The following is a 22,720-nucleotide window of genomic DNA, read 5'->3' on the forward strand; positions in this document are numbered from 1 at the left end:
AGTCCTAAAATTACCGAGGCTGGCAGCAACACAGCGCTAAAGACCACAGTGAACAGATACCTTCAGAATTGCCTTACTTGGACCACCATAGGCCATCCTATTTATGTCTCATTGTGCAGTGAGTGGGAGATGCAAACAGAAAAGCATGGTGCCCAGCTGCTTCTAACACCATTACTAAATTCTGTAGAAGCCCAAGAGCTCAAACAAGCATACAAATTCTATTAAAGTTCTACACACAAAAACCCACAGTTGTTTTTCCTTTAAAAATCCAGGGCCCAATCCACATATTTTAGATAGCACATTTTCAAGTGCACTTTAGAAGTAGATTTCCCTGTTCTGTGTAGGACCATCCAGACACAAATCACATTGAAAGTGCATTATCCAAAGCGTGCAGAATGGGCCCTGGTATTCATTTCCTAATATATACTCTTACATCCTCTACCATGCTACATGGGAGAAATCCCTATGTCAGTCTGTGTGCTGCTACCACCAAATCTTTTGTCATATTTAATTCATAACATCATGGGACGGGCATAAACTACATTTCCGTGGTTTGGTTTGTAGTTCATGGCTGAACCATGAACCCATACAAACAGGAGGTTGGATCTTGAACCCACCTAGTTCCTCTTGGTTTGTGAGCCATTTAAATCCCTGCTGTCTGCTCCCTGCTGCTTTTGCTGGAAGCCATTTAAACCAAACAGCTGTTTTGTTTTTTTTGTGAAGAGGCATTATGACCTGCATCAAAATTCCTGAAAGTTCATGGTAGTTCTTTTAGTTTGCAAGCATTCCTTCACAAACCAGCCAAAATGTATGACAAATGTTAGTTTGTGAGCCAGTTCGTGACCATGCCTAATGATAGCAAATGCATATGACTCACTGGCAGAAATAAGTTTTTCTACTCTAAGCTTCCTCCCAGGGCGATCAATGCTGAAATAATATTGTGAGTAGGAACTGCAGAACCCCTAAAAAGGTAGATATGGAGCATGACCCCCAAGCAATGCCAGAACCACAAACTATTTCCAACTAGCGGTATCATATGGATTTGCATTTTAAAGAAGTTTTTTTTTGGTCCATTTTTGCACTGAAATTTGCCACTTTGGGCCACACCTTTGTCCCCTTTTCCCACATCAAAAGAATCCCCAGAAAAAACGGTTTTCATGTTTTAAAGCGGGAACTAACAGGGTCTAATTTGGGGCTGCCCAAAATGTAAAAGCATGCAATCAGGTTTTTCTCCTGTGCTGCTGCATTTTGAATTGTTTGGGAACTCCCTTCCTCCCCCCTCCTTCTGTCCATTCTGAAAAATCTGCCTTTTTGTTTAAAAAAAAGGGGGGGTGATAGCACTACAATGCTGTTTTTTTTAAAAAATCAGCCTTGCAGTCTTACACAGCAGTCTGATAATGTTATAACAAGTTTTTAAAAACAAAATTACATTAAGGACATTTTGGGGGGAGGGGGGAGGCAATCAACTGTGCAGAATGGTGGAAATTTAGGATGGGAATTTAAGTGGGAATTGCTTTAGGATGCTTTGGGCTGAACCTGCGTTGAGCAGGGGGTTGGACTAGATGGCCTGTGTGGCCCCTTCCAACTCTAGGATTCTATGACTCTATGAATTAAGGGGGTGCAATGAAAACAAAGGTGCAAGCAGACACCATGTTGCAAAAAAACACATTTTTGGGCGAAAGGGAAGTGAGCAAAGCATGATAGGAGGCTGCCCCCGCCCGACTCAGTGCGGAAAACACGTCATGAATTTCAGCCTGGGAAATAACGGAAGGAAAGCCTAAATGTGGAAAGGCTTGAGATGTGCAGCATCCACAGGAAATCCAAAGAGGCTGAAACAAGATACGTCTACTAATGCGGAAATAGTCTAAAAGAAGCAGCCTCCCATGCCACAGTGTACAAAACTGAACATGCATATTGGACAGCTGTCAAGCCCCCATCTTCCATGGCCACTTTTAGAAACATCTAGCTTTCTAGTCCCAATATCTCTTACATGAATTTCATCTGCCATACCTAATTGGTCTACATCGGTACTCTGTTCTGTGAAAAAGGTCACCTAGGGAAGTGGATCTGCTAAATCCATTCAAGGTATTGCTTTGGTTAAGAGGCCAAGACAGGCTTGGGGTAGATTAACAAAATCAATGCATTAACCCTGCTGGCCTGCCTTGCCCTAGAGCTACATGAGATATGAATTGCACTTGGTAATATTTGGACACCTGGGGAGCTTGGAGACAGGCTAGACTGGCAGCCTACAGTTTTTAATTCTCATGCCAGCATGAAGCAGAGTCTGGTTTAAGAGAGAGCACAGGGATGGCTGCATGGAATGGCAAATGTGTAAGCTGAAGTGAGGTTTCCTGCTGGAATGCCACCATGGAGAAACCAGCCCTTGATACAAGGAGAGATATAGCTCTGTTCAAGGTCTGAATCTTTGTTATTGCATTTTGTTTTCCTATACTGGTAGGCAGGAGCTCCCATGACACTGCAGAAGGACAACTGCCTTTACTGTTCAAGGAAAGGTAGAAAAGTCAACTTATACAGAGGAAAACAGAATGCATTGAAAAGAAAGTTTTAGATTGAAAAAGAGTACATGATTATTCTACAGGTCTGTCTTTACTGGCCTTTGATGAAATGGAAGGCAAGGCATATAATTTCACACTCTGGTCATGGCCAGCAGGACTCATAAAAAGGCTCTAATAGCATCAGGTTACTGGACATGCTACTGATTTGCTTTGCCTTTGAAGGTTTCACTGGTTCCTGAGATAATGCATCTAAAATTTCCCAAAGAGAAGTTTTGAAAAAACTCCTGTATTCATCCAAGACTTATCAGCACTGGCAGACTCAGCTCTGGGAGGGAGATGGTGTGCAGAAGGCAGGAGCTGATGGGTCTGAGCGGGAAGACTGATTGTCATGCAATCTCATCATTTGCCCACTCTTACTAGCCAGGAATTTTGGCCCAAAATGGGGAGTACTGATGAAATGTTCATAGACAAGGGTCCTTCTAACCCAATGCTTCTCAACCTTCCTAATGTCGCGACTCTTTAATACAGTTTCACATGTTGTGGTGATCCCCCAACCATAAAAGTATGCAAAATTAAACTGAAACTGACCAAGGGCGTGAAGATCCATTGTTCATGATTGTACATAAATTTCCAGAGCTTCTCCGTTTAGTTCTGCATCTTTCCTACCCTGCTGATCTCGCTCTTTTCCGCTGCTCCAGACAAACTCTCTATGTCAATCTACACCAACCAAGCTGCTCGCCCTGCTGCAACCCCTGTGAAAGGGTCACCCCCAAAGGGGTTCCAACCCCCAGGTTAAGAACCACTGTTCTAACCCAACAGATGCCTGTGACAAAAACCGTACAGATTGATAGGGAAGCCACAGCTCAGCAGTAGGGAAAACTCCACGCAAAACAAGAGAGAGCTGCTGCCAATCATGTTAGACAGTACTGGGCCAGGTGTACCAGTATCTATGTCATGTTCCAGAAGGTCTGCAGGAGGAGTAGAGTTTAGTCTATAGCACCAGCAAGCTTTCCAAGGTATAAGCTCATAAGAGTCAAAGCTACTGTCAGGGGTAGCCAAACAATAGCTCTCCAGATTTCCTTGGACTACAATTCCCATGAGCCCCTGCCAGCATCATGCATGGAAGGGGCTCATAGGAATTGTAGTCTATGGACATGCAGAGAGCCACAGTTTGGCTACCCTTGTCTTATGTCAGGAGCCTCTTAATGCCTTGCTAGCTATGATCTGAAAAGTCCTTAACATATCTGCGTGTGTTTGTGCATTTCAAGCCCACCATTTATGCAACAAGACACACAATAATCACCAACACTTTAATTTGTTTTGGAATTACTTTTAGGTCAGAGGAACTAACTTTTGAGTAAATGTACTGATAAATGCTTAACAATACAAATCTCAAGTAGGTTTCTACAGGGAAGACTTGATGCACAGTAGTTCCCCCCCCCCCACACACACACACCTTTTTCTAGCTGACATGCTTCTGTAAAAGCATTTCAGGTTTTGCATTCTAAGAAAGCTATGTATATTTTCCATGGTTGGGGGTGGGCAGAGTTAATGCACAATAACTGAGATAGTAAAAGACTCCAACTTTGCCACAAAGCAGACGGACTTAAACTACACAAGTTGCAATCACTTGTTCAGTTCTGCTCTCTGCAAATCTTGGCCTCTGAGACCTAGAGATTCAACCCAATTGCTTGCATGGTACTAACTGATGGGAGATGTCCAACAAGTGTGGTATAAGTGGTCAGAGTCTTGGACAAAGATTTGAGAGGCCCAGAGTCAAGTCCTTGCTCGGCCATGAAGCATGCTGGGTACCTCTGAGCCAGTCATTCTTTCATCCTAACTTACTTGACAAGGCAGCGTTGTAAGGATAAAACAAAGGAAGGGAGAACGATGCTGTAAAATGCTTTAGTTCTCCATTGGGGAGGAAAGCAGGGTATAAATATCAAAATCAATGAATATATGAATAAAATAATTATGAATCTTCTGCTATTCAACTCTACTTTTGAAAAGGAATGGGGGGCTTTTCTGAAGCAACAGAGCAGATTGCAATAATCAGTCCTAGATATCACCATAGTGAAGGTAGTCAGATCTAATATCTTCAAGAGGGAAAGGCAGAAAAACAACTAATCAACAGGTATATTTTGTAATTTGCCACATAGAAAAGACACTCAAGGAAAAGGTTGTCCGTTTTGCATGCAGAGATCCCAGGTTCAATCCCTGGTATCTCCAGCTAAAGGGTTTCAGTAATACGTGATATGAAACACCTCCACCTTAGCCACTACTAGTCAGAGCTGAAAATACTGACTTTGACAGACCAATGGAATAACTCATTATAAGGCTTGTGCATTCATAGGTGTTATTATCTGTTTATCTAAGTGCAGAACAAGAGACAGGTGCATCTCTAAAACTATTCCGACAGAGTGTGAACAGATAGCTAGAGTTATGGTTATCCAGAGGTTCCCTAAGATGAAAGGAACATTTACTGAGAAGCATAGAGACCCAAATAAAGTATTGGTAGAAAACCTGATAAGAGCCACCTGAATATCCAAGGATCTGTCCCCAATCCACAAACAGCTGCCTTTGGAGGTTATAACATTCCACAAGCATCCCACTAACTGTTCAGGTAAGCCTATCATCCTCAACCTCTTCTGGATCTTTTTGAATGGGGGAGTACACGAAAGGTTTTGCTCTACATGCGTCTTGCAACCCAATACACCTACCAAGCTGCTATGGCAGCACTGTACAGAACTGCAAATTGTAAGCGGCACTGAAGAATCAGAGAGGCCATCTTTCCCCTAGAGCATGCCTGAGATGTTTATGCTTCCCTTGTTGAAGAAAAGAACAGGTAAATTTCTAAGGCATGCTGTAATATTGTTAAGATGCACATAAGGCAGCAAAGCAATAATAAAAATAACCAAACTTGATTGTGTATCGTAGCAACCTGCGAGATACTGATAGCTTTGGGAAGTGATTCTGGTCTCCAGTCAGTTCTTAGATAAGCCAATTGGATTGGATTATAAACCAGGCAGGATAATGTTCTCTCAGGGGACCCTCTTCTGTCTCTCTCACCAGCTCCCAGGCTGAGCTGGCATTCGATTTCAAATAAGCCCATTTCTACAAAAGAGAGGCCGGGGCGGGGGAGAAACTCTGCGCAAATAATGTATCACAACTTGCATTAAGAGCTCAAAAAATGCATTCTTTTCAAACCCAGGGAAACATTTGCCAGCTTAATTCTCAAGCCTATGATTTTCAAGGCCAAAACATGTGCAACGTTAAACATGCAACATAATACACACACACACAAACACATAATTGCATGCTTGGAAGGAAAAGGGTTATGGGCTAAGAGCAGAATGATTTTTTGTCATTGATGCAGAGGAAAAGAAGAAATGTACTTTTTCTCCTTCACATATTCATGAGACGTCTTCCTTCCCCGAATACTTCTCCCCACCAGCCTTGTTGTTCCAGGCACCGTGCCAACTGCGGTCCTTATCAGGCACTAGGCAGGAGAAAACTCTGATACCATCACAAGTTTGCCGCAGTTTCACAAACTGGAAATAGGGGTGGGGGGGAGGTCCTTAGTAGTTTTTAATAAAGCTTGGAAGCCATGAGGCAAGTGAAAGGAAGGCATAGAGCTGCTGATGAGAGACTCATCTTTAGCATAGGCAGGGCTGGGATGGGATGCCATGTGTGCATGCCAAGACTAATGGAAATGAGGATGTGCTTGTTCATCAAGCGGCCTTCTGTACAGCCACACATAGGCCTGTATGATTGCAGGCCAGCCACAAAGAAGGGCTTCCAAGCATTTCTGAAGATGTTTCTTTGGTGTGCACCCTCTCCCTCTGTCTACCAAGATCCCTTTTCCCATGCAAAAAAGTCATACAACAGAAGTGAGGCTAGCACTCCTCCTCTCAGTTCACTGTAATGAGTTATGCCCTTGCCCATTTGGCAGCCCACAGTGGGGAAAGAAGGGAGGGACGATTGCCTGAACAGAAGGACAATCAATGAGCAATGGCTACAGTTAAGTGCAACCCTATTTTCATCTATGTGCCACCTGTGCAGTCCCACATGGGAGAATAACAAACTCACCTAGTGTAGGAGGAAGGTGTGGGTTGATCAACAAAAAATAACTCGTAGCACCATTTCGCCCACTGCAGCTTCACTTCTGGAGTCCAGGTCCACTGAGTAATGTTTGATGAACATAAGAGTGATCAAGTCTCTGTCTCGCAGGTAGCCTCGAGCATGAGTCTAGCACTGAATGTCGCTGCAGATGCCTAAGCTCTTAGTGAGTGAACTTTCAGGGACATTGGACAAGAGACTTCAGTTTAATCATATGCTGTTCTGAATGCAGAGGCAATCCAGCAGGAGAGTAACTGAAAAAGCTGTCCCTTTTTTGCCCCTTTGAAACTTATAAATTTCTATCTCTCCTTAAATATGTCTTTGTGAACTACACATTTTGATGGGTTTGATTGGCTGGTTTGAGGGGTTTGATTGGCTGGTTTGGCAGGGAGTTATCATGTGGCTGTGTGTGGATGTTGTGACACAGTTTACTAATGTAACAAGATTAAGTTTTGCTTATATATTCGTACTGTTATGATGGTCAGTTCTTAGTCTGACAAAGAGTGCTTGCACTTGAAAGCTCACACCTTGAATAAATCTTTGTTGGTCTTAAAGGTGCTACTGGACTCTGATTTTACTGAACTATTGTGTCCTTTTCAAATGTGTTCTTTGTACATCTAGTGTATGTAGTGTTCTTTTTGATTATGATGTCAAGGACAGAAAGAATATTGGAAGGGTAATGTCTTGGTTGAGATAAAATTGTGAGACCACTATTGGGAAAATACAGGGAATCTACAAGGAATCTGAGTACTTCTTTGTCTGGGTGGAATTTTATACAGGGAGGGTCACAGTATAGCACCTGTAATTCTCTTACCCTTCTAGCAGAAGTAATCACTATCAAAAAGGCAGTTTTATAAGAAACAAAAGACAAATCGGCACTGGCTACTGGTTCAAAGGGTTTATACACCAATCATGAAAGCACTAAAGACACACTCCCTAGTGGAACAGGGGGTACAATGGATGAGAATATATTAAACCTTGAAGAAATTTTTTGTACTCTGGAACAGAGAAGACTGGCCGCCCATTAACTGAGACATGAACTGGCAAGATAGTGGCTATGGCCTTTCCAGATGAGGTTGCTAGACCCTTTTCTTGCAATTTTATTAGGTAATCAAAATTTGTACTCAAGCTACATGATTGTGGATCAAGGCCAGTGCATGAAACGTTTCCATTTATAACCATGCAGCCGTCTTCTTGTGGGTTCATGCAAGGTAGCCATTACCTGTTCAACCCTGTGAAAAAATTACTCTACTGTAGGATTAGCCAAGCAGTCAGGTGCAGCAAATGTACTTGAGGATGGCAAACTGGGGCTATGTTTCTCCTCCGGCTAGTTTCTAAAGATGGGGAACCATGTCTTTTTGGGCCAGAAGGGTGCTAAAAGAATGCATGACAACCAGTACACTTGCCCTGTGGAACATACCAGTGGGGAAAATATATATATTAGGTGGCCATATCATCACCACTAGAAGGTGCTCCCCCTACACACCCAAAGCAGCCCTTTGATCAATCCACAGGGTCCAGCTTTGTAATTGATCAGGTAATTAACAAAGTGTATATCTCCTGCATTAGAAAAGGAGAAAGTTTGCAAGATTGGACTGGATAATATTCAAAGGGAGACAGTGATTTGAAATCCAATAATTAACCTCTGTTTATTATGGATATATTTTTGCCCCCAAAAAACTCTGGTCAGAACTTAGGGGGATGGGGCATTTCTAGAATGCTGTTCCCTGGGAGACTGAGAAGGGATTCTTCCCCATTGTCTATCCTGTCTCTTGGGTTCAGACTGATTAGTAAAAGGAGGCCAAAAGCCATGCTGAAAGACCAGAAGGGCCTGGTATCTATAGTCTTGTGTCCAATAGGGTCTTGCTTGAGGATACCTTTGGATATGCCATGGGAAGTACCTTTGCTTTTAAAGATGTTGATGAAGCATAGGTTATGCCCAAGGACTTGGCTGTCAAGTTGTTATTTCAGATATAATCCAAAATTGAATCAGTTTGACTGATGAAGAGAATATGAGAAAGAGCGTCACCATTGTCAGAAAACCCCAGGCAGAATTCATGCTGCAGTACCACCCGAGGCTGAGAATGCAGGGGTGGGTCGCAAAGAGTGGGAAACCCTTCCAAAGGATTATTGAGATCTACAGGAAGTGTTTGAGAAAAGGGATGGTGACAACCTTCTCCCCCCCCCATCGTAAAACAGACTGTGCTAAAGAACGAAAACCTATTCCATGAGACCATGGGAAATGAGGGAACTACAGACATTCCTTGATAAAAACTTAGCTTGATGATTCATCAGACCCCTATTTCACACATGGCTGCTCCAGTACTTTTTGTGTGGTCTTTGTGATTGTGCATTTACTGCAGGGGGCTGAACGCTGTGTCTACATACAATGTCTACCCCCTCCCTCTGATTAAAGACCTGCTGGGCCAACTGGGATCGGGCAAGATTTTTACCAACTTTGACCTGCACAAAGCACACTATATGGTGTGGATTAAGTGGAGGCAAGAACATCACACAACTTTTAATACGCTGCTGGGTCAGTTTGAGTACCTCATGATGCCATTCGGGTTAGCGGACACTCTGGGAGTTTCTTATGAATCTTATGAGGTCCTACATGATCTGTTGTATAAAGGGCCCCTGGTTTATCTTGATAATATTCTGTTATACTCTGAAACAATGGAGGATCATGAACAGTTGGTCCAGGAGTTCATGAGGAGATTGCAGGCTAATCACCTGTATGACAAGCTCTCTTAAGTGTGAATTCCATAAACAGAGTTTAGACTTTCTAGGTTATTGGGTTTCCCCACAAGGGTTAAGCACAGACCCAAATAAGGTGAAGGATTTATTAAACTGGGCTCCACCTTGCACCCAAAAGCAGCTGCAAGGTTTTCTCAGATTTGCATATTCCTATAGGTCCTTCACTAACTTTGTGCAGGTTGCCCTTCCCTTCACAAACTTATTAAAAAATCAAAGGGGGGGACAGGTTGTAAACGGGCTGGTGGACAGCTTCACTGGACTGCAGAAAATCAACAGGTATTTGAGGAGTTAAAAATACTGTTCTCCATGGAGCCCATCCTCCATCACACTTGACCCCACATGGCCATACGTCTTACAAGTCAATTCTATTGATGTGGCAATGGGGACTGTGATCCTCCAGAGGAAGGCTGAGGGGCAACTGCAACCCTGCACCTATCTGTCCAAAAAGTTTAATGACACAGAACAAAACTGGGACATGTGGGAAAAGGAGGTGGATGCTATTAAATTAGCACTCTCTACTTGGCAACACTAATTGGAGCGGTCCCCAATTCCTTTTGAGGTTTGGACAGATCACAAGAACATTCAGGCTTTACGCCAGCCCCGCAAAGTAATGGCCAAACAGATCAGTTAGGCGGGATTTTTTTCTCAATTCTCTTTCTCCCTCAAGCACCTCCCAAGGAGGCAGAACTTCCTAGCAGATGCATTGTCCCACCTTACCCAGCACGAAAGCAAAGTGGACCCAGTTGTGGATTCCATGGTCAGTCTGACCCATGTGGGATTGGCAACCATGATGCAGAGTCAGCCTGTCCAACTCAGCACTTCCCCTAGTGTTTGTCTGCAAAAGGATTTAGAAGGGGTTGCTGAATTCACAACACTGTGTTCCAGGTTGGAAGAAAGGGAGGGGTTAGCTTTGCATCCCTGCAGTTACATGCCCAGAGCTCCTAAAACTGTGTCATGATTCACAAGCTGCTGGGCATTTTGGGCTGGTGAAAACCATCCATCTAGTACATCAACATGACTGGTGGCGTTCAATGTGGAAGGATGTTCATGATTATGTACAGGAGACAAGCCCCAAGATCTCCTATGTCCCTTACATACTCTATCTGCTCCCTGTAGAGACATTTATATGGATTTTATAACAGATCTTCCTTCCAGCCAAGGCAAAATTGAAATATAGGTGGTAGTTGATTTGTTTCCAAAGTAAGCTCACTTTATTCCCTGCGCCTCTTTGCACACCACCCAGAAGATGGCAAGTTTATTTGTGCAGCACATATATAAATTGCATGGTCTTCTCACGAGCCTTATGGATCGAGGGCCCCAGTTCATTGCAAAATTCTGGTGGGAGCTCCTGAAGTTACTATGGGTGGAGCAAGCCCTGACCTCAGGTTATCACCCTGAAATGAATAGACAAACTGAAAAGATGAATCAGATATTGAAGCAGTATCTATGGTGTTTTATAAATCACAAGCAGACTGACTACAATTCCCATGAGTCCCTGCCAGCCTTTGGGAATTGTAGTCCATGGGCTCATGGGAATTGTAGTCCATGGACATCTGGAGGACCACAGGTTGACTACCCCTGATATACGATATAGCTGTGGAACTTGCTTTGGTTAAAACATATAAGAATGTTCATCCTGTGTTCCATTCCAGCATGCTGCGTTGTGCCCCTGATCCGCACCAGTGGCACTCAGGTCTGGAGGCTCCTATTCTGGTATATGTGGATGAACACACCCATTATGAAGTCAAACAAATCCTAGACTACAAATTGCACTGAGGCAAATTGCAGTATCTTGTGGATTGGGAGGAATTTCTCAAGGGGGAGTAAGGAGTGGGTAGATGCTGCTCATGTTGGAGCCCCCAGGTTGGTTCAGGACTTCCATTCAGCCTACCCCTTGACGCCTTCTGCAACATGTCCCACTGCTGGAGGCTGATATTAAGGGGGCAGAATGTCAGAAACCCCCAGGTACTGCCATGAAATATATATCAAAAGTAGTTTTCGCTCCACTCTCCCTAAAAACAGCCTTTTGTTGAACCAAGTCTTCATTGTTCTCCATGGGATAAAAAAACTATTTCCTTTAATTTCAAGTCTCTATGGAGTAGCAGCTTAAAAGCACATCCTCTCCTCATGGCAGCAAGAAGAGAACTGAGGGGAGGAATGCTTGCCCCACCTCTGTCACTTGACCTTTTGTGCAAAAATCTGGACCTCTATAGACAGAGGGAGGAGAAGCACTCCAAAGCCTAGAAGCTCTTCCCTGCAGCTGGCCAGCAATCATGCGGTCCCATGTGTGCCTGCTTAGAAACCACAAAGATGAAGGTAGACAATGTACTTCCCCTCCCCAGACAATAGAAAAGGCAAATCAGTAGGAATTGGGTAGAAGGGCAGAGTATAAGTGAAGAAAGTAACTAAGGGGCACTATAGTTTTGTTTAAACAACTACTCAGAAGAATTCCATTGGAAGTACAGTCCAGTCAAATGATCTCCCCCTCACATACACCTTTGCCATTTGCTGCCAAGCTGCAGCCGACTTATGACAACCCTGAAGGTTTCCGATGCAACAGATGAGCAGAGTTGATTTGACATTGCCTGCTGCTGTGTTACACCCCTCAAATTCCTTGACAGCCTGTCATCCAACTACTAACCAGGGCTAACCCTGCCTAGCTTCTGAGATCCGATCACTGGGTTAGCCTGGCCTACCCGGGTCAGGGTAATCTTTCCTTACTGAGAGATAGAGGGGGAGAAGAAAGGAATGGCCTGTTGAAGGCTACTTGCCTGCTGCCCACATCTCGCAGAAAAAGCTTGCTAGGAGGGAAGAAGAACCTCATGAATGACGTCTTCCTCCAGACCTGATTTATTTTAATGTATTTATTTAGGACTGCCATCCAGTTAAATAAATTTAAGTTTACTAGTGGTATGATCTTACCTAATTAAATCTGGCTATGTTTGCATACACTTGCAAACACTCTTAAAGGTAAAGGTAAAGGCATCCCCTGTGCAAGCACTGAGTCATGTCTGACCCTTGGGGTGACGCCCTCTAGCGTTTTCATGGCAGACTCAATATGGGGTGGTTTGCCAGTGCCTTCCCCAGTCATTACCGTTTACCCCCCCAGCAAGCTGGGTACTCATTTTACCGACCTCAGAAGGATGGAAGGCTGAGTCAACCTTGAGCCAGCTGCTGGGATTGAACTCCCAGCCTCATGGGCAAAGCTTTCAGACAGCTGCCTTACCAATCTGTGCCACAAGAGGCTCTTAGTGCAAACACTCTTAATGGAAGAAAAAAACTCTGTTGACGTTGTACACAAGTGTCATGGCAATTCCCAACTAAGAAGAGGGGTGCTATAAAAAAGGAAAGGTCTCTCTTGGGGCAGGAGCTGCTACCGACATATATGTAATTACTTGCATTTAAAATAATCAAACTTCACAAGTTAAATTTGCTTACCTTATCTAAGAAGAATGCATTATCATGTCTTCCTGCTGTTTGGAATGGTCACTGTTCTTGCCTGATATACCTGTACCGTGCTTACCACTTGCCCTAAGCTGCAAGAAATTCCAGGGGCTAGCTGGATCGTCTCCTTTGGGATGACACCACACTAGAGATTGATGACTTCTCTGCAATAGTTGCTACATTTGCAAATATACAAGAAGCTCACAGACGGAAGAAAAGAAACACTCACAAAAGGCAGGAGATCCATCATCCTATCACCCACATGGAATTCACCTTCAGCCAATTCTCAGCCTCCCTCCCCCCTTCCTAAATACAACCTGCTGTTTCTTGGCTCACAAGAAACACCTGGGCCTCCCTTTTGCTGGGAAAGGTCACCTTCTCCAATTTTTGATGGGTAATTGAACAGAGCCATTATGGCAATATCTTCTAATAATTAGCCACTATGGGGAAACTTCTATAGACAAAGATTAGAAATGTTATTTTGCTGTTGTCTACTGCAGGCCCTTTAGGTTAAACAGTACACAGCAAATGGACAGCAAACCCACAAAAATGTAGATGATCTTGGCATGGAACTATCACAGAGGGCACATCTCGTCATTCCACTCTATTTACATTTTCCTTGCCTAAGGATTCCATCCCTCTGAGCATGGTGCCCCATATAGCACACTACAGGTTTAGAATTAATATACTTAAAGTTAGGATTGAGAGATAGAATTGTGATTAGTGTACTTCTTACACTGCTACCTATCAGCCCCCTGCCCCCAGCTGAAAGCGCTGGTCTCAAAGGTGATGTTGACGACCCCTAGGCTGGTTATCCTTGGGGACACTTTAAATTCCATGCCGAGTCTGTCTTGTCAGGAGTGGCTCAAGCCTCCTTGACCACATGGGTCTGTCTCAGGTAAAAATTGGCCCTACACATTGTACAGGACACACTTGATCTGATATTTTGTTCTGGGCAGGAAGAATGTGACCCAAGGGTGTAGGAAATTATGACAGATTATCCAGCTAGCCTCTGAAATTTCTTGCAGCTTAGGGTAATTGGAAAGCATGGTATAGATATATCAGTCAAGAACAGTGACCATTCCAAACACAACCTGTTGTGGTTTAGATTTATAAAGATAACAGGCTGCAGGGGTGAAGGAGGTGTTAACGTGATCTGTTCCTGGAGACAGATGGATCCAAAGGGCTTTCTGACAGATCTAGAGGGTTGTCCTGTTGATATGGCTGATGCTCCCGTCAATGCCCTGGTTCAGGGGTAGTCAACCTGTGGTCCTCCAGATGTACATGGACTACAATTCCCATGAGGAATTGTAGTCCATGAACATCTGGAGGACCACAGGTTGACTATCCCTGGTTGACTTCTAGAATGAGGAAATGACCCAGGCAGTTTACATTATCATTCCTAGGGTCTCTCTATCAGGTGTTAGAGCCCAGGTAGCCCTTTGGTTTACTGAGTGACTGCAAGCAATAAAATACAAGAGAGAGAGCCAGGGTGACAGTGGAGCACTCAAGCCAAATCTGATAGGGGTTGGACTAGATGGCCTGTATGGCCCCTTCCAACTCTATGATTCTTTGATTGTATGGTTCTATGAAAAGCTCATTTTAAAATGTATTCTGTGGCAGTGATGGCAACGGCCAATATGGTGTAGTAGTTAAGAGTGGTGGCCTCTAACTGGAGAAGCAGGATTGATTTCTCACTCCTCCACATGCAGCCAGCTGGGTGACGTTGGGCTAGTTACAGTTAGAGCTCTCACAATCCCATCTACCTCTCAGGGTATCTGTTTGGGGAGAGAGGAAGGGAAGGCGATTTTAAGCCATGTTGAGACTTCTTTGAGTCGTGAAAAGTGGGATATAAAACCCAATTCTTCAAAGAAACAACATTTTCCCTCCAACATTGCTTCTTTCACATCCCTTCTAATTAGGGCTCCATGTTATGAGTGATGGGGACAGATGGATCCAGGGTTCCACCTTGTCCAAATACTTGGGATGATTTCTGTTTTATTCCATCTGAGGAGAATCCTGATAAGATGGAAATGCTACTGGGTAGGCTGAAGACCTGATCTGAGATTCAAGGTGTCTCCCATGCTAGATGAGGCTGCAATCCCTTTGAAGGATTCAGTTAATTTTCAGCAGTGTTCTTTGATTCAGGCTCACTGTTTGATAAGGACATGGCAGTGATGGCCTGGTGTTCCTTCTAGACCAGGGGTAGTCAACCTGTGGTCCTCCAGATGTCCATGGACTACAATTCCCATGAGCCCCTGCCAGCGAACGCTGGCAGGGGCTCATGGGAATTGTAGTCCATGGACATCTGGAGGACCACAGGTTGACTACCCTTGGCTGTCTAGCCAGCTATAGCCTTTCCTGGGCAAAAAAGTTCTTGCCACTGTGTTCCATGCTCTACTTACAACCAAATTAGATTACTGCAATGTGGTCTATGTGGGGCTGCCCCTGAAAACTGTTCAGAATCTTCAGTTGGTACAAAATGCTACAGCCAGGATGTTGACTGGAGTAGCTCATGTAGCTATATGACTCTAGTCCTGGTCTATCTACACTAGCTTGCAATTTGTTTCTTGGAAAGGTGCTAGTCTTGACCTTTAAAGACCTATATGGTTTGGGCCCAACATACCTGAAGAATTGCTAATCCATTATAAACCTTTCCGACTGTCACTATCAGATGTCCTGCCTCACATGCCCCCACATTCTATGATAAGCAGGTGGTGGCCCAGGGGAGGCTCTTCCTAACTATGGCACTGATACTCCAAAACTATTTCCCCATGGAGAGACAACTGCCCCCTTCTGTTTCCGTCATTGCCAGTGTAGCATTTCCCTAATGATCCCTCCTTCCTAATTTTGTTAAAAATAATTTTATCGTATGTGTTTTAATGTGTTAGCTACCCTGGTGGCCCTTATAAAGGCAGAAGGATGAGATGTAAATCTTATAAATAAATAATAGCAATAATAACAATAATGTATATGCATGTATGCATATACATTATTATTATTGCTATTATTTATTTATAAGATTTATAAATATACATGCACATATTGCTCTGACACCATTAAGAGGTTTTAAAAGTCTTTAGTGAAATGTTTTGGCTTCTACCTTCCCCATCAAGAACAGTTTTTTTTTTTCTTCAGTTATGCCCTGGGAACCAAGATTACAACTTTTAAAATACCAAGGATGAAATTCTCAAGTGACTTCAGCAAAGAAGGGACAGAAAGATTAGTTTTTTAAATGTTATCAATATATCTAGTAGACAAATTGTAGCCTCAATGAGGAATCCGCAATGAAGTGGGCTTTAGCCATTAACACCCCCATAACCTCAAATATTTCCCTACCTGGAGGTGACAACCCTACCTATGGTAGCTTCTATTGCAATAAATGCCTCGGGCTTTAAAACTCTGTCTTGCTTTAACTTTAAGGAAAGAGGTCTGTTGGACAATTAAAAAGGGGTTCCCTCTTTCCATGTTTATCAAAAATCTAATTGAGCTACCTAATATATTAAATTAACCTAATGGACCAGCTCTATTTATATCTGGGTCCTGAAACTCCCTTTTAGCCTCCCTACTCTCCTGTAACTTAAAAGGCTTATTTTTCACAGAATACAGCAGCAGCCTTGCCAAATATCCGCTTGACAGAGGGATACTACATTAGCTCTTTGTGTCCTTAAAAAATCACAAACTGCAAACAGATATTTACCAGACTCCCTATTTGACAAAGGGAGCTTTGACTCTTCTTGGTCTCTAAGGTGCTACTAGGCTTGAAGCTTACTTCTCCATGGCAGACCGAGACGGCTACCCTCCGAAACTACATTTTTATCTTAACATAGGACCTATTTTATTTTATTTCTATTTATTAGCTTTTTCCTCCTTTTACTCCAGAGGGGCAGCTGTCTACTGAAGTAGAATCTTGCAGCATACCGTAAAACCACAGCACTGTTTGCTTAAACTTAGTTATACCACTTTTCTGTTGCTCAAAATGGCTTACAAAATATTCACCACTACCCATCATCATTAAAACAAGCAGCAGAAGCAAAAATTCATGTGCATCAGATTACTTATTTCATTATCTCCAAAAGGAAGCAAGCAAGATGCACTTTGAAGCCCTAAAAAGATGTAGAACATCAAGAGGAGCAAATCTTTAGAGGTCCTGGCAAAGATGACAGCACACAACCTGTATCTCTTTGACTCTAATGTTGTCTGCCTAAACTATTGTGAATGGAATCGGAAGAAGGAAGGTGGCATTTCCAAAAAGGAGGAGTATAATCTGATGTACAGCATGCTCTTCTCCATCCCTTCTTTTGTCAGCAAGACAAACCCCCTAGATATGAAGGATGGCTTTCTTGGCTTCCAGGAGAAACCATAAGCTCCACTATTATGAGATTCCCAACAGTCTCAAGGTAATGATAAACTCAGACGTAGGCCTGGGCAACATCTGGGATGTGCTCCAATAGATCTACAACTATATTTGTGTTGAGTACCTGGTCAAGAATCCACTGTGCAATGTGAACAAACCAATTCAGAGCAAGCTCTTCCATAGCAAGCTGGACATATTTGTCTACACCCTACCATCTTTCTTCCCTTAGGCTGGCTAATAATTCTGTCTTTTGTGTTCCCATGACGCATGTGGACTATTGTCAGACAATGAGTCAGGCAGACACTCTGTAGGACAATGCTGCCTTGGAACAGCATATCCTCTATAATGTACTTGCTGCCTGGGCCAAGAAGTCTCATATTATTGCTTCCTTCAATACTCAGGAGCTCCCAAAGTGGATTTTCAGCAAGTGGAGTTCATGACGCAAGGGTTTTTTTTTTTCTTGCAACATGTGCATACCATTGGAAAAAACAACTCCTATGATTTCTAGAAGACTAGTTGGTTTTTATGTCCCACTTTTCACAGCCCGAAGAGTCTCAAAGCAGATTACAATCACCTTCCCTTCCTCTCCCCAGAACAGACACCCTGTGAGTCAGGTGAGGCTGAGAGAGCCCTGATATTACTGAAGAAGAGTTGGTTCTTATATGCTGCATTGCTCTACCCAAAGGATTCAAAAAGTGGCTTACGATCACCTTCCCTTCCTCTCCCCACAACAGACACCCTGTGAGGCAGGTGAGGCTGAGAAAGTCCTGATATTACTGGTCTGTCAAAACAGCTTTCTCAGTGCTGTGGCATGCCCAAGGTCACCCAGCTGGGTGCATATGGAGGATTGGGGGATCGAACCCGGCTTGCCAGATTAGAAGTCTGCACACCTAACCACTACACTGCGCTGGCTTTTCCATCTCTTGGAATTAGAGAAATGCTTTTTAAAACAATGGTTTTGACATACACAAGAAAAACCATTGACATACACAACATTTTTGTCAAGAATAATCATTTAGATAATAATTAAAATATGTTTTTATGATGATATATTAAATAGTTGACTATTTCTAATATTATAAAGTTGTGACTGTATGAAAGAGCATTTCTGTCCAAATATTACAGTTTTTTCTATATTACAGAATATGTTTTCTTCCTCCAAAATCAATTTTTCCGTACTTCTCAGATGGCAAAAATTAAGAGACATGTGCTAAGATAGCATATGGCACAGCAGTTTGCAATGCTACAGTAAAGGGTTTTTTTTTCCTTATATAAAACTAAGACATTTAAATTTCATAAATATGCCAAATAATTTGATGAGCTAAATTTTAAATTATGCCAATTTAAATAATTTAATCAGTCAAATAAGCTTTTATGGGAAACCAAGTACTGCATGTATTTTGTTTTTGTTTTTTTCTCTCCAATTTCCATTTTTTCTCTAAACCAAACTCTCTCCCCCAACTTTTCCCCCCATTTAGCGTCCAAATTCCCATATACTTTATATCAAAATGGGGATTTCATGCCATAGAGCAGAGGTAGTCAAACTGCTGCCCTCCAGATGCCCATGGACTACAGTTCCCATGGGCCCCTGCCAGCGAATGCTGGCAGGGGCTCATGGGAATTGTAGTCCATGGACATCTCGAGGGTCGCAGTTTGACTACCCCTTCCATAGAGTCAGCCCTTTAAAGCTGCCATGTCCTTCAGGGAAACTAATCTTTATTTTGGAGATGAGTTGTAATACTGAGAGAACTCCAGGCCCTACCATTAGGTTGGCAATCTTAGATAAGATCATTCCATGCCCCCCCAAACACAATTATTTGTGACTACAAGTTCGTAGAGATGTGAATGTTCCAAACATTAGAGGTATGTTCTTGTTTATTTCCATTACCTTACCCTGGAATCCGCCCTTCCCCAGTTACGCCAACATACACATAGAAATGAAAATTTGGGAGAGAACTGGCAGGGGGGGGGAGTGCTATTTAAATCTTTGATTATTTCAATGTTACAAAACTCAGCATTCAAAAATACTGTTAGTCTATTGTGACTGTTTCTGCCTCAACACTTTAGTTTGCTTACTGCAAACTTTGGTTTGCTTACTACACATTTTAGTTTCTATTTTTAGCTCTTATTTTTCTACCTCTCAGCCAGCTAAAACCATAATATGTGTGCTACAGTAGCCCAGAAAGCAGCAGTTCACAGCTAACTCTATTAATGGGTATATTTGTAATTTTGCTTCTGGAAAATCAAATGCCCTATCCTTTTATAAATGCTAAATCATTACAGATACCAACCTCCAGGTGGGGCCTGGAGATCTCCCAGAATTACTATGGATCTTCAGACTACAGAGATCAGTTTCCGCAGAGAACATGGCTGGTTTGAAGGGTGAACTGTACGACATCATACCCTGCTGAGGTCCCTCTTCAAACATCTCCTACTCTAAATCCCACCCCCAAATCTCCAGGAATTTCCCAACTCAAAGTTGGCAACCCCACAAATAGTTCAATTTCATATTGTAGTTATTTTTTTTTTTAATGATGTGTTCTATGTTGTAAAAAGCAGTGATATAAATTCAGGTTGTATAATAACGTAATGATTCCAAGTATTAGTTTCCCCCAAATTTATTTCATTTTCCCCCTTTTTGTTTTTTTTTGTTCTGTTGTTCAGAATAATCCTTCCCTTGCTCTGGCTTCACTATTTCTGGATTTTTTACCGTTCTCTTCCCTCTTCCCTCCAATGTCAGAATGCCCGTAGATCTTAGAAGCACGTCCAATGTCTTGTGTGTGACTTATAAACAACCCTTGAAAGCTTTGTTTTCCACATCGAAACTCAAGATTGCAAAGGTCTTGCACAGGTTGCAGTTTTGAGACAAAAGGCCATTTTCAAACCAAGCTGTCTTTGTTTCATTTTTGCACACCACAGCAGCTGTGTGTGCTTTAAAAACAAATGCAGGGGGGGGGGGGACAGCTCAGCTTGTATGCTAGCAGAAAGCCTGCTTTAACTTGGAATATGTTTAAATTGATTTATAAAAAAAGAGCTGTGATTTAATCCACCCCCCACAAACAAACAAACAAAAAACCTCTCCCCACAAACTCAGGAATTGTTTTCACTGTGCAGATATCACGGCATTGTACATTTGCTGGTTGAACACCCACAGCCCCCTGAAGGCTGATGCTGGCCCTGAGCATCAGTGTTTAAACTTGCTGGTTAATCTTGCCTTGTAAATTGAGAACAAAGAGTGCTGGGGCGTGATCAGGATCGCCAATGTCAGGTTCCCAGCTCCACTTTATTCTATGCATGTTCTCTCCTCTTCCACCCGCCCCCCCCACTAGGAGCTGTCTCTCCTTGACCGCTGTCCACCCTGTGTGTGGCACCATGGAGAGATCTGCCAGTGTCTTGAGAGGTTCAGGCGCCCTCCTCTCTCCGCTCCACGAGGCATCACTTCCTACCTAAGGGGAGAGGCTGCCTGTTTCGAGAAGAACCAAGCTCACCTCCCCTTTCTTCAGTGCCGCTAGCAGGGGCCTCATCCTCTCCCCAGTCACGGTGCTCAATCACTTGCCAGCTAATTGCCTCCACTCATGTGTGCAAACTAACCATTCACTGGGAAATGCCACAGAATGCTAATGTCATAGGGAACCGAGGGAACCGCAAAGTGCTTTCTTTTTTATATATATTTTAAAAGATAGGAAATAAGCATTGTGTGAACAGCACCGTTTGCAATTATGACCACAATCCCAATCCCATCGGAGAGTGATGAAGAGGAGCCCTTTGAAGATCATGCCACCCTTCATCCACTTCCAACACACACACACACACACTGCCCCTCCCCACTTCTCCACTTCTCCTCACAGTGGCAACTAAGCTGATGCAGGACAACTGCACAAGTAACAGGATCATTGCAATAAATCCAGGAGAGCGAAGGGCTGCTTGCTCAGACACTTCCCAGCAGAAGCAAAACAAAGGCATCTGACTGGCAAACATACCAGGGCCCCATCAAGCCCAATGGAGAGCATGCTGGGAAATAGGACCTGTCCTGCAGAGTACAGACTGTGAAGACTCTTCTGACACCAGTCACTCTGAGTGCACCGACAGCAATTTTTCCCAGGCAAGCCTGATCCCGTCAGATCTCGTAAACAAAGCAGAGCTGATCTTGGCTAGTGTTTAGATAGGAGACCTCTAAGGGCATTTCCGCACATGTGTAAAAATAGTGTTACGCAAGCCGAATGGCGTAATGCTAATTATAATCGCGCCTCGCAGCTCCTCCTCACCTTTTTCCAGTCTTGCTCTTCTCTGCCACCTTTTCGCGCTTCTCACCCTCCACATCACTTGTTTGAAACAGCGGAAGAGAGCTACATGGGTTATCTGCATCTCTCTTCCGCCTGTCAAACAAACCAGGCAGCCAAATCTCTTTCTTCAAGCTTTTAAGGTCCTGCAATGCCCACTATTTTTTTTAATGCATACTTCTCCATCTCTATGCCTCTGCATCTAATCATAGATGAGTAGCACTTTTTGAATGCTACCCCTTCTTGAATCATGAGTCTTATTAATTTTAAAAATTAATCACGTTCCCAATTTGGGGTGCGGGAGATTTAGAGAGGCATGCTTTGTGCTACCATGTTTGGAAAAATTTATTTCTGGCATTGCCTGAATGCTTGTCTGCCTATTCGTTGCTCCAGGATTTCAGATATTTTTAAAAAGACGATCCCCAGGAGAGGAGGGCGGGACAAGGCTGGTGCCTTTCGTGCTTTTTAGCCTCCATAACTTCCCTCCTCTGGTTGCCTGCTGGTTGCTCTCCATTAGGTAGTGCTACATAGGTTGGTGAATCTACTTTTTGCGATTCCCCAACTAGTGCTTTAAAATGGTGGATGTAGCCTGTCGTTTACTGCCCAGACGCTGCATGTTGGCGATGCCACATGGAGGGGCCGGAATCGAAAAGTAAACATTTCACTATTTTTAACAAGTGCAGAAATTCCCTAAGGATTTCAGTGGTAGTTCCTCCAAGGAACATGAGGGGTCATGATGTGGAGAAAGGAAATGGCCAACTGCCTCCAAATGTTCCTTGCCTGGCTGTCAAACAATCCCTGAATCTCCTGGCTACATTACACATGCAATACGATAAATAATAAAAATCCACCCCAGAGAGCTGCAACTGGACCATCAGAGTATCTTCACATGTGAGGCTTAAACCACTTATAAGAATCAGTAGGGAGGGAGAAAGCACAAAGGGAAGAAAGGCATTTGTAAAGCAAATGAACTCCCTGGCATGGGGAGGTTTTGCATTCAGATCACAAACCTTTCTCCAACCTCACATGCGCCACTGCTCAAGATTCCTCTTCTTGCTTAAGACTGTGGGGAGAACGAGCACCACCTTTAGCACCAGACAGATTGTCATTTATCACCATCTGCAATCAAAGTCAGTCCTTTTTCTCATATTCTTCCTCTCTAGCCTGTTCTTGACATCTGCCTGCCTGGCACATCCAGAGCAGATGTCCAGAGAACCAGCTGACAGCAGGAGGCAACAAAACCTTAA

The 22,720-nt window shown here is 43.3% G+C and overlaps 1 protein-coding gene and 1 pseudogene across 6 annotated transcripts in view; one reads left to right on the top strand and one right to left on the bottom strand.

Moving 5' to 3' along the window:
• Nucleotides 1–22,720, bottom strand: part of ASTN2 (astrotactin 2) — a 754,634-nt gene that overhangs the window by 487,679 nt on the left and 244,235 nt on the right. Inside the window, exon 1 of one of the 6 annotated variants that reach the window (XM_077305069.1) lies at nt 13,066–13,082. The exons of the other annotated variants lie outside the window; for them this stretch is intronic. The gene's annotated coding sequence lies outside the window, so the exon portion shown is untranslated. Of the gene's footprint in view, nt 1–13,065; nt 13,083–22,720 lie in introns of those variants that run through there. 6 annotated transcript variants of the gene reach the window in all.
• LOC143821989 (trafficking protein particle complex subunit 1 pseudogene) lies at nt 16,996–17,422 on the top strand (annotated as a pseudogene).

This window comes from Paroedura picta, chromosome 12, assembly GCF_049243985.1.
Source record: "Paroedura picta isolate Pp20150507F chromosome 12, Ppicta_v3.0, whole genome shotgun sequence".
Classification (NCBI taxonomy): Eukaryota; Metazoa; Chordata; class Lepidosauria; order Squamata; family Gekkonidae; genus Paroedura; species Paroedura picta.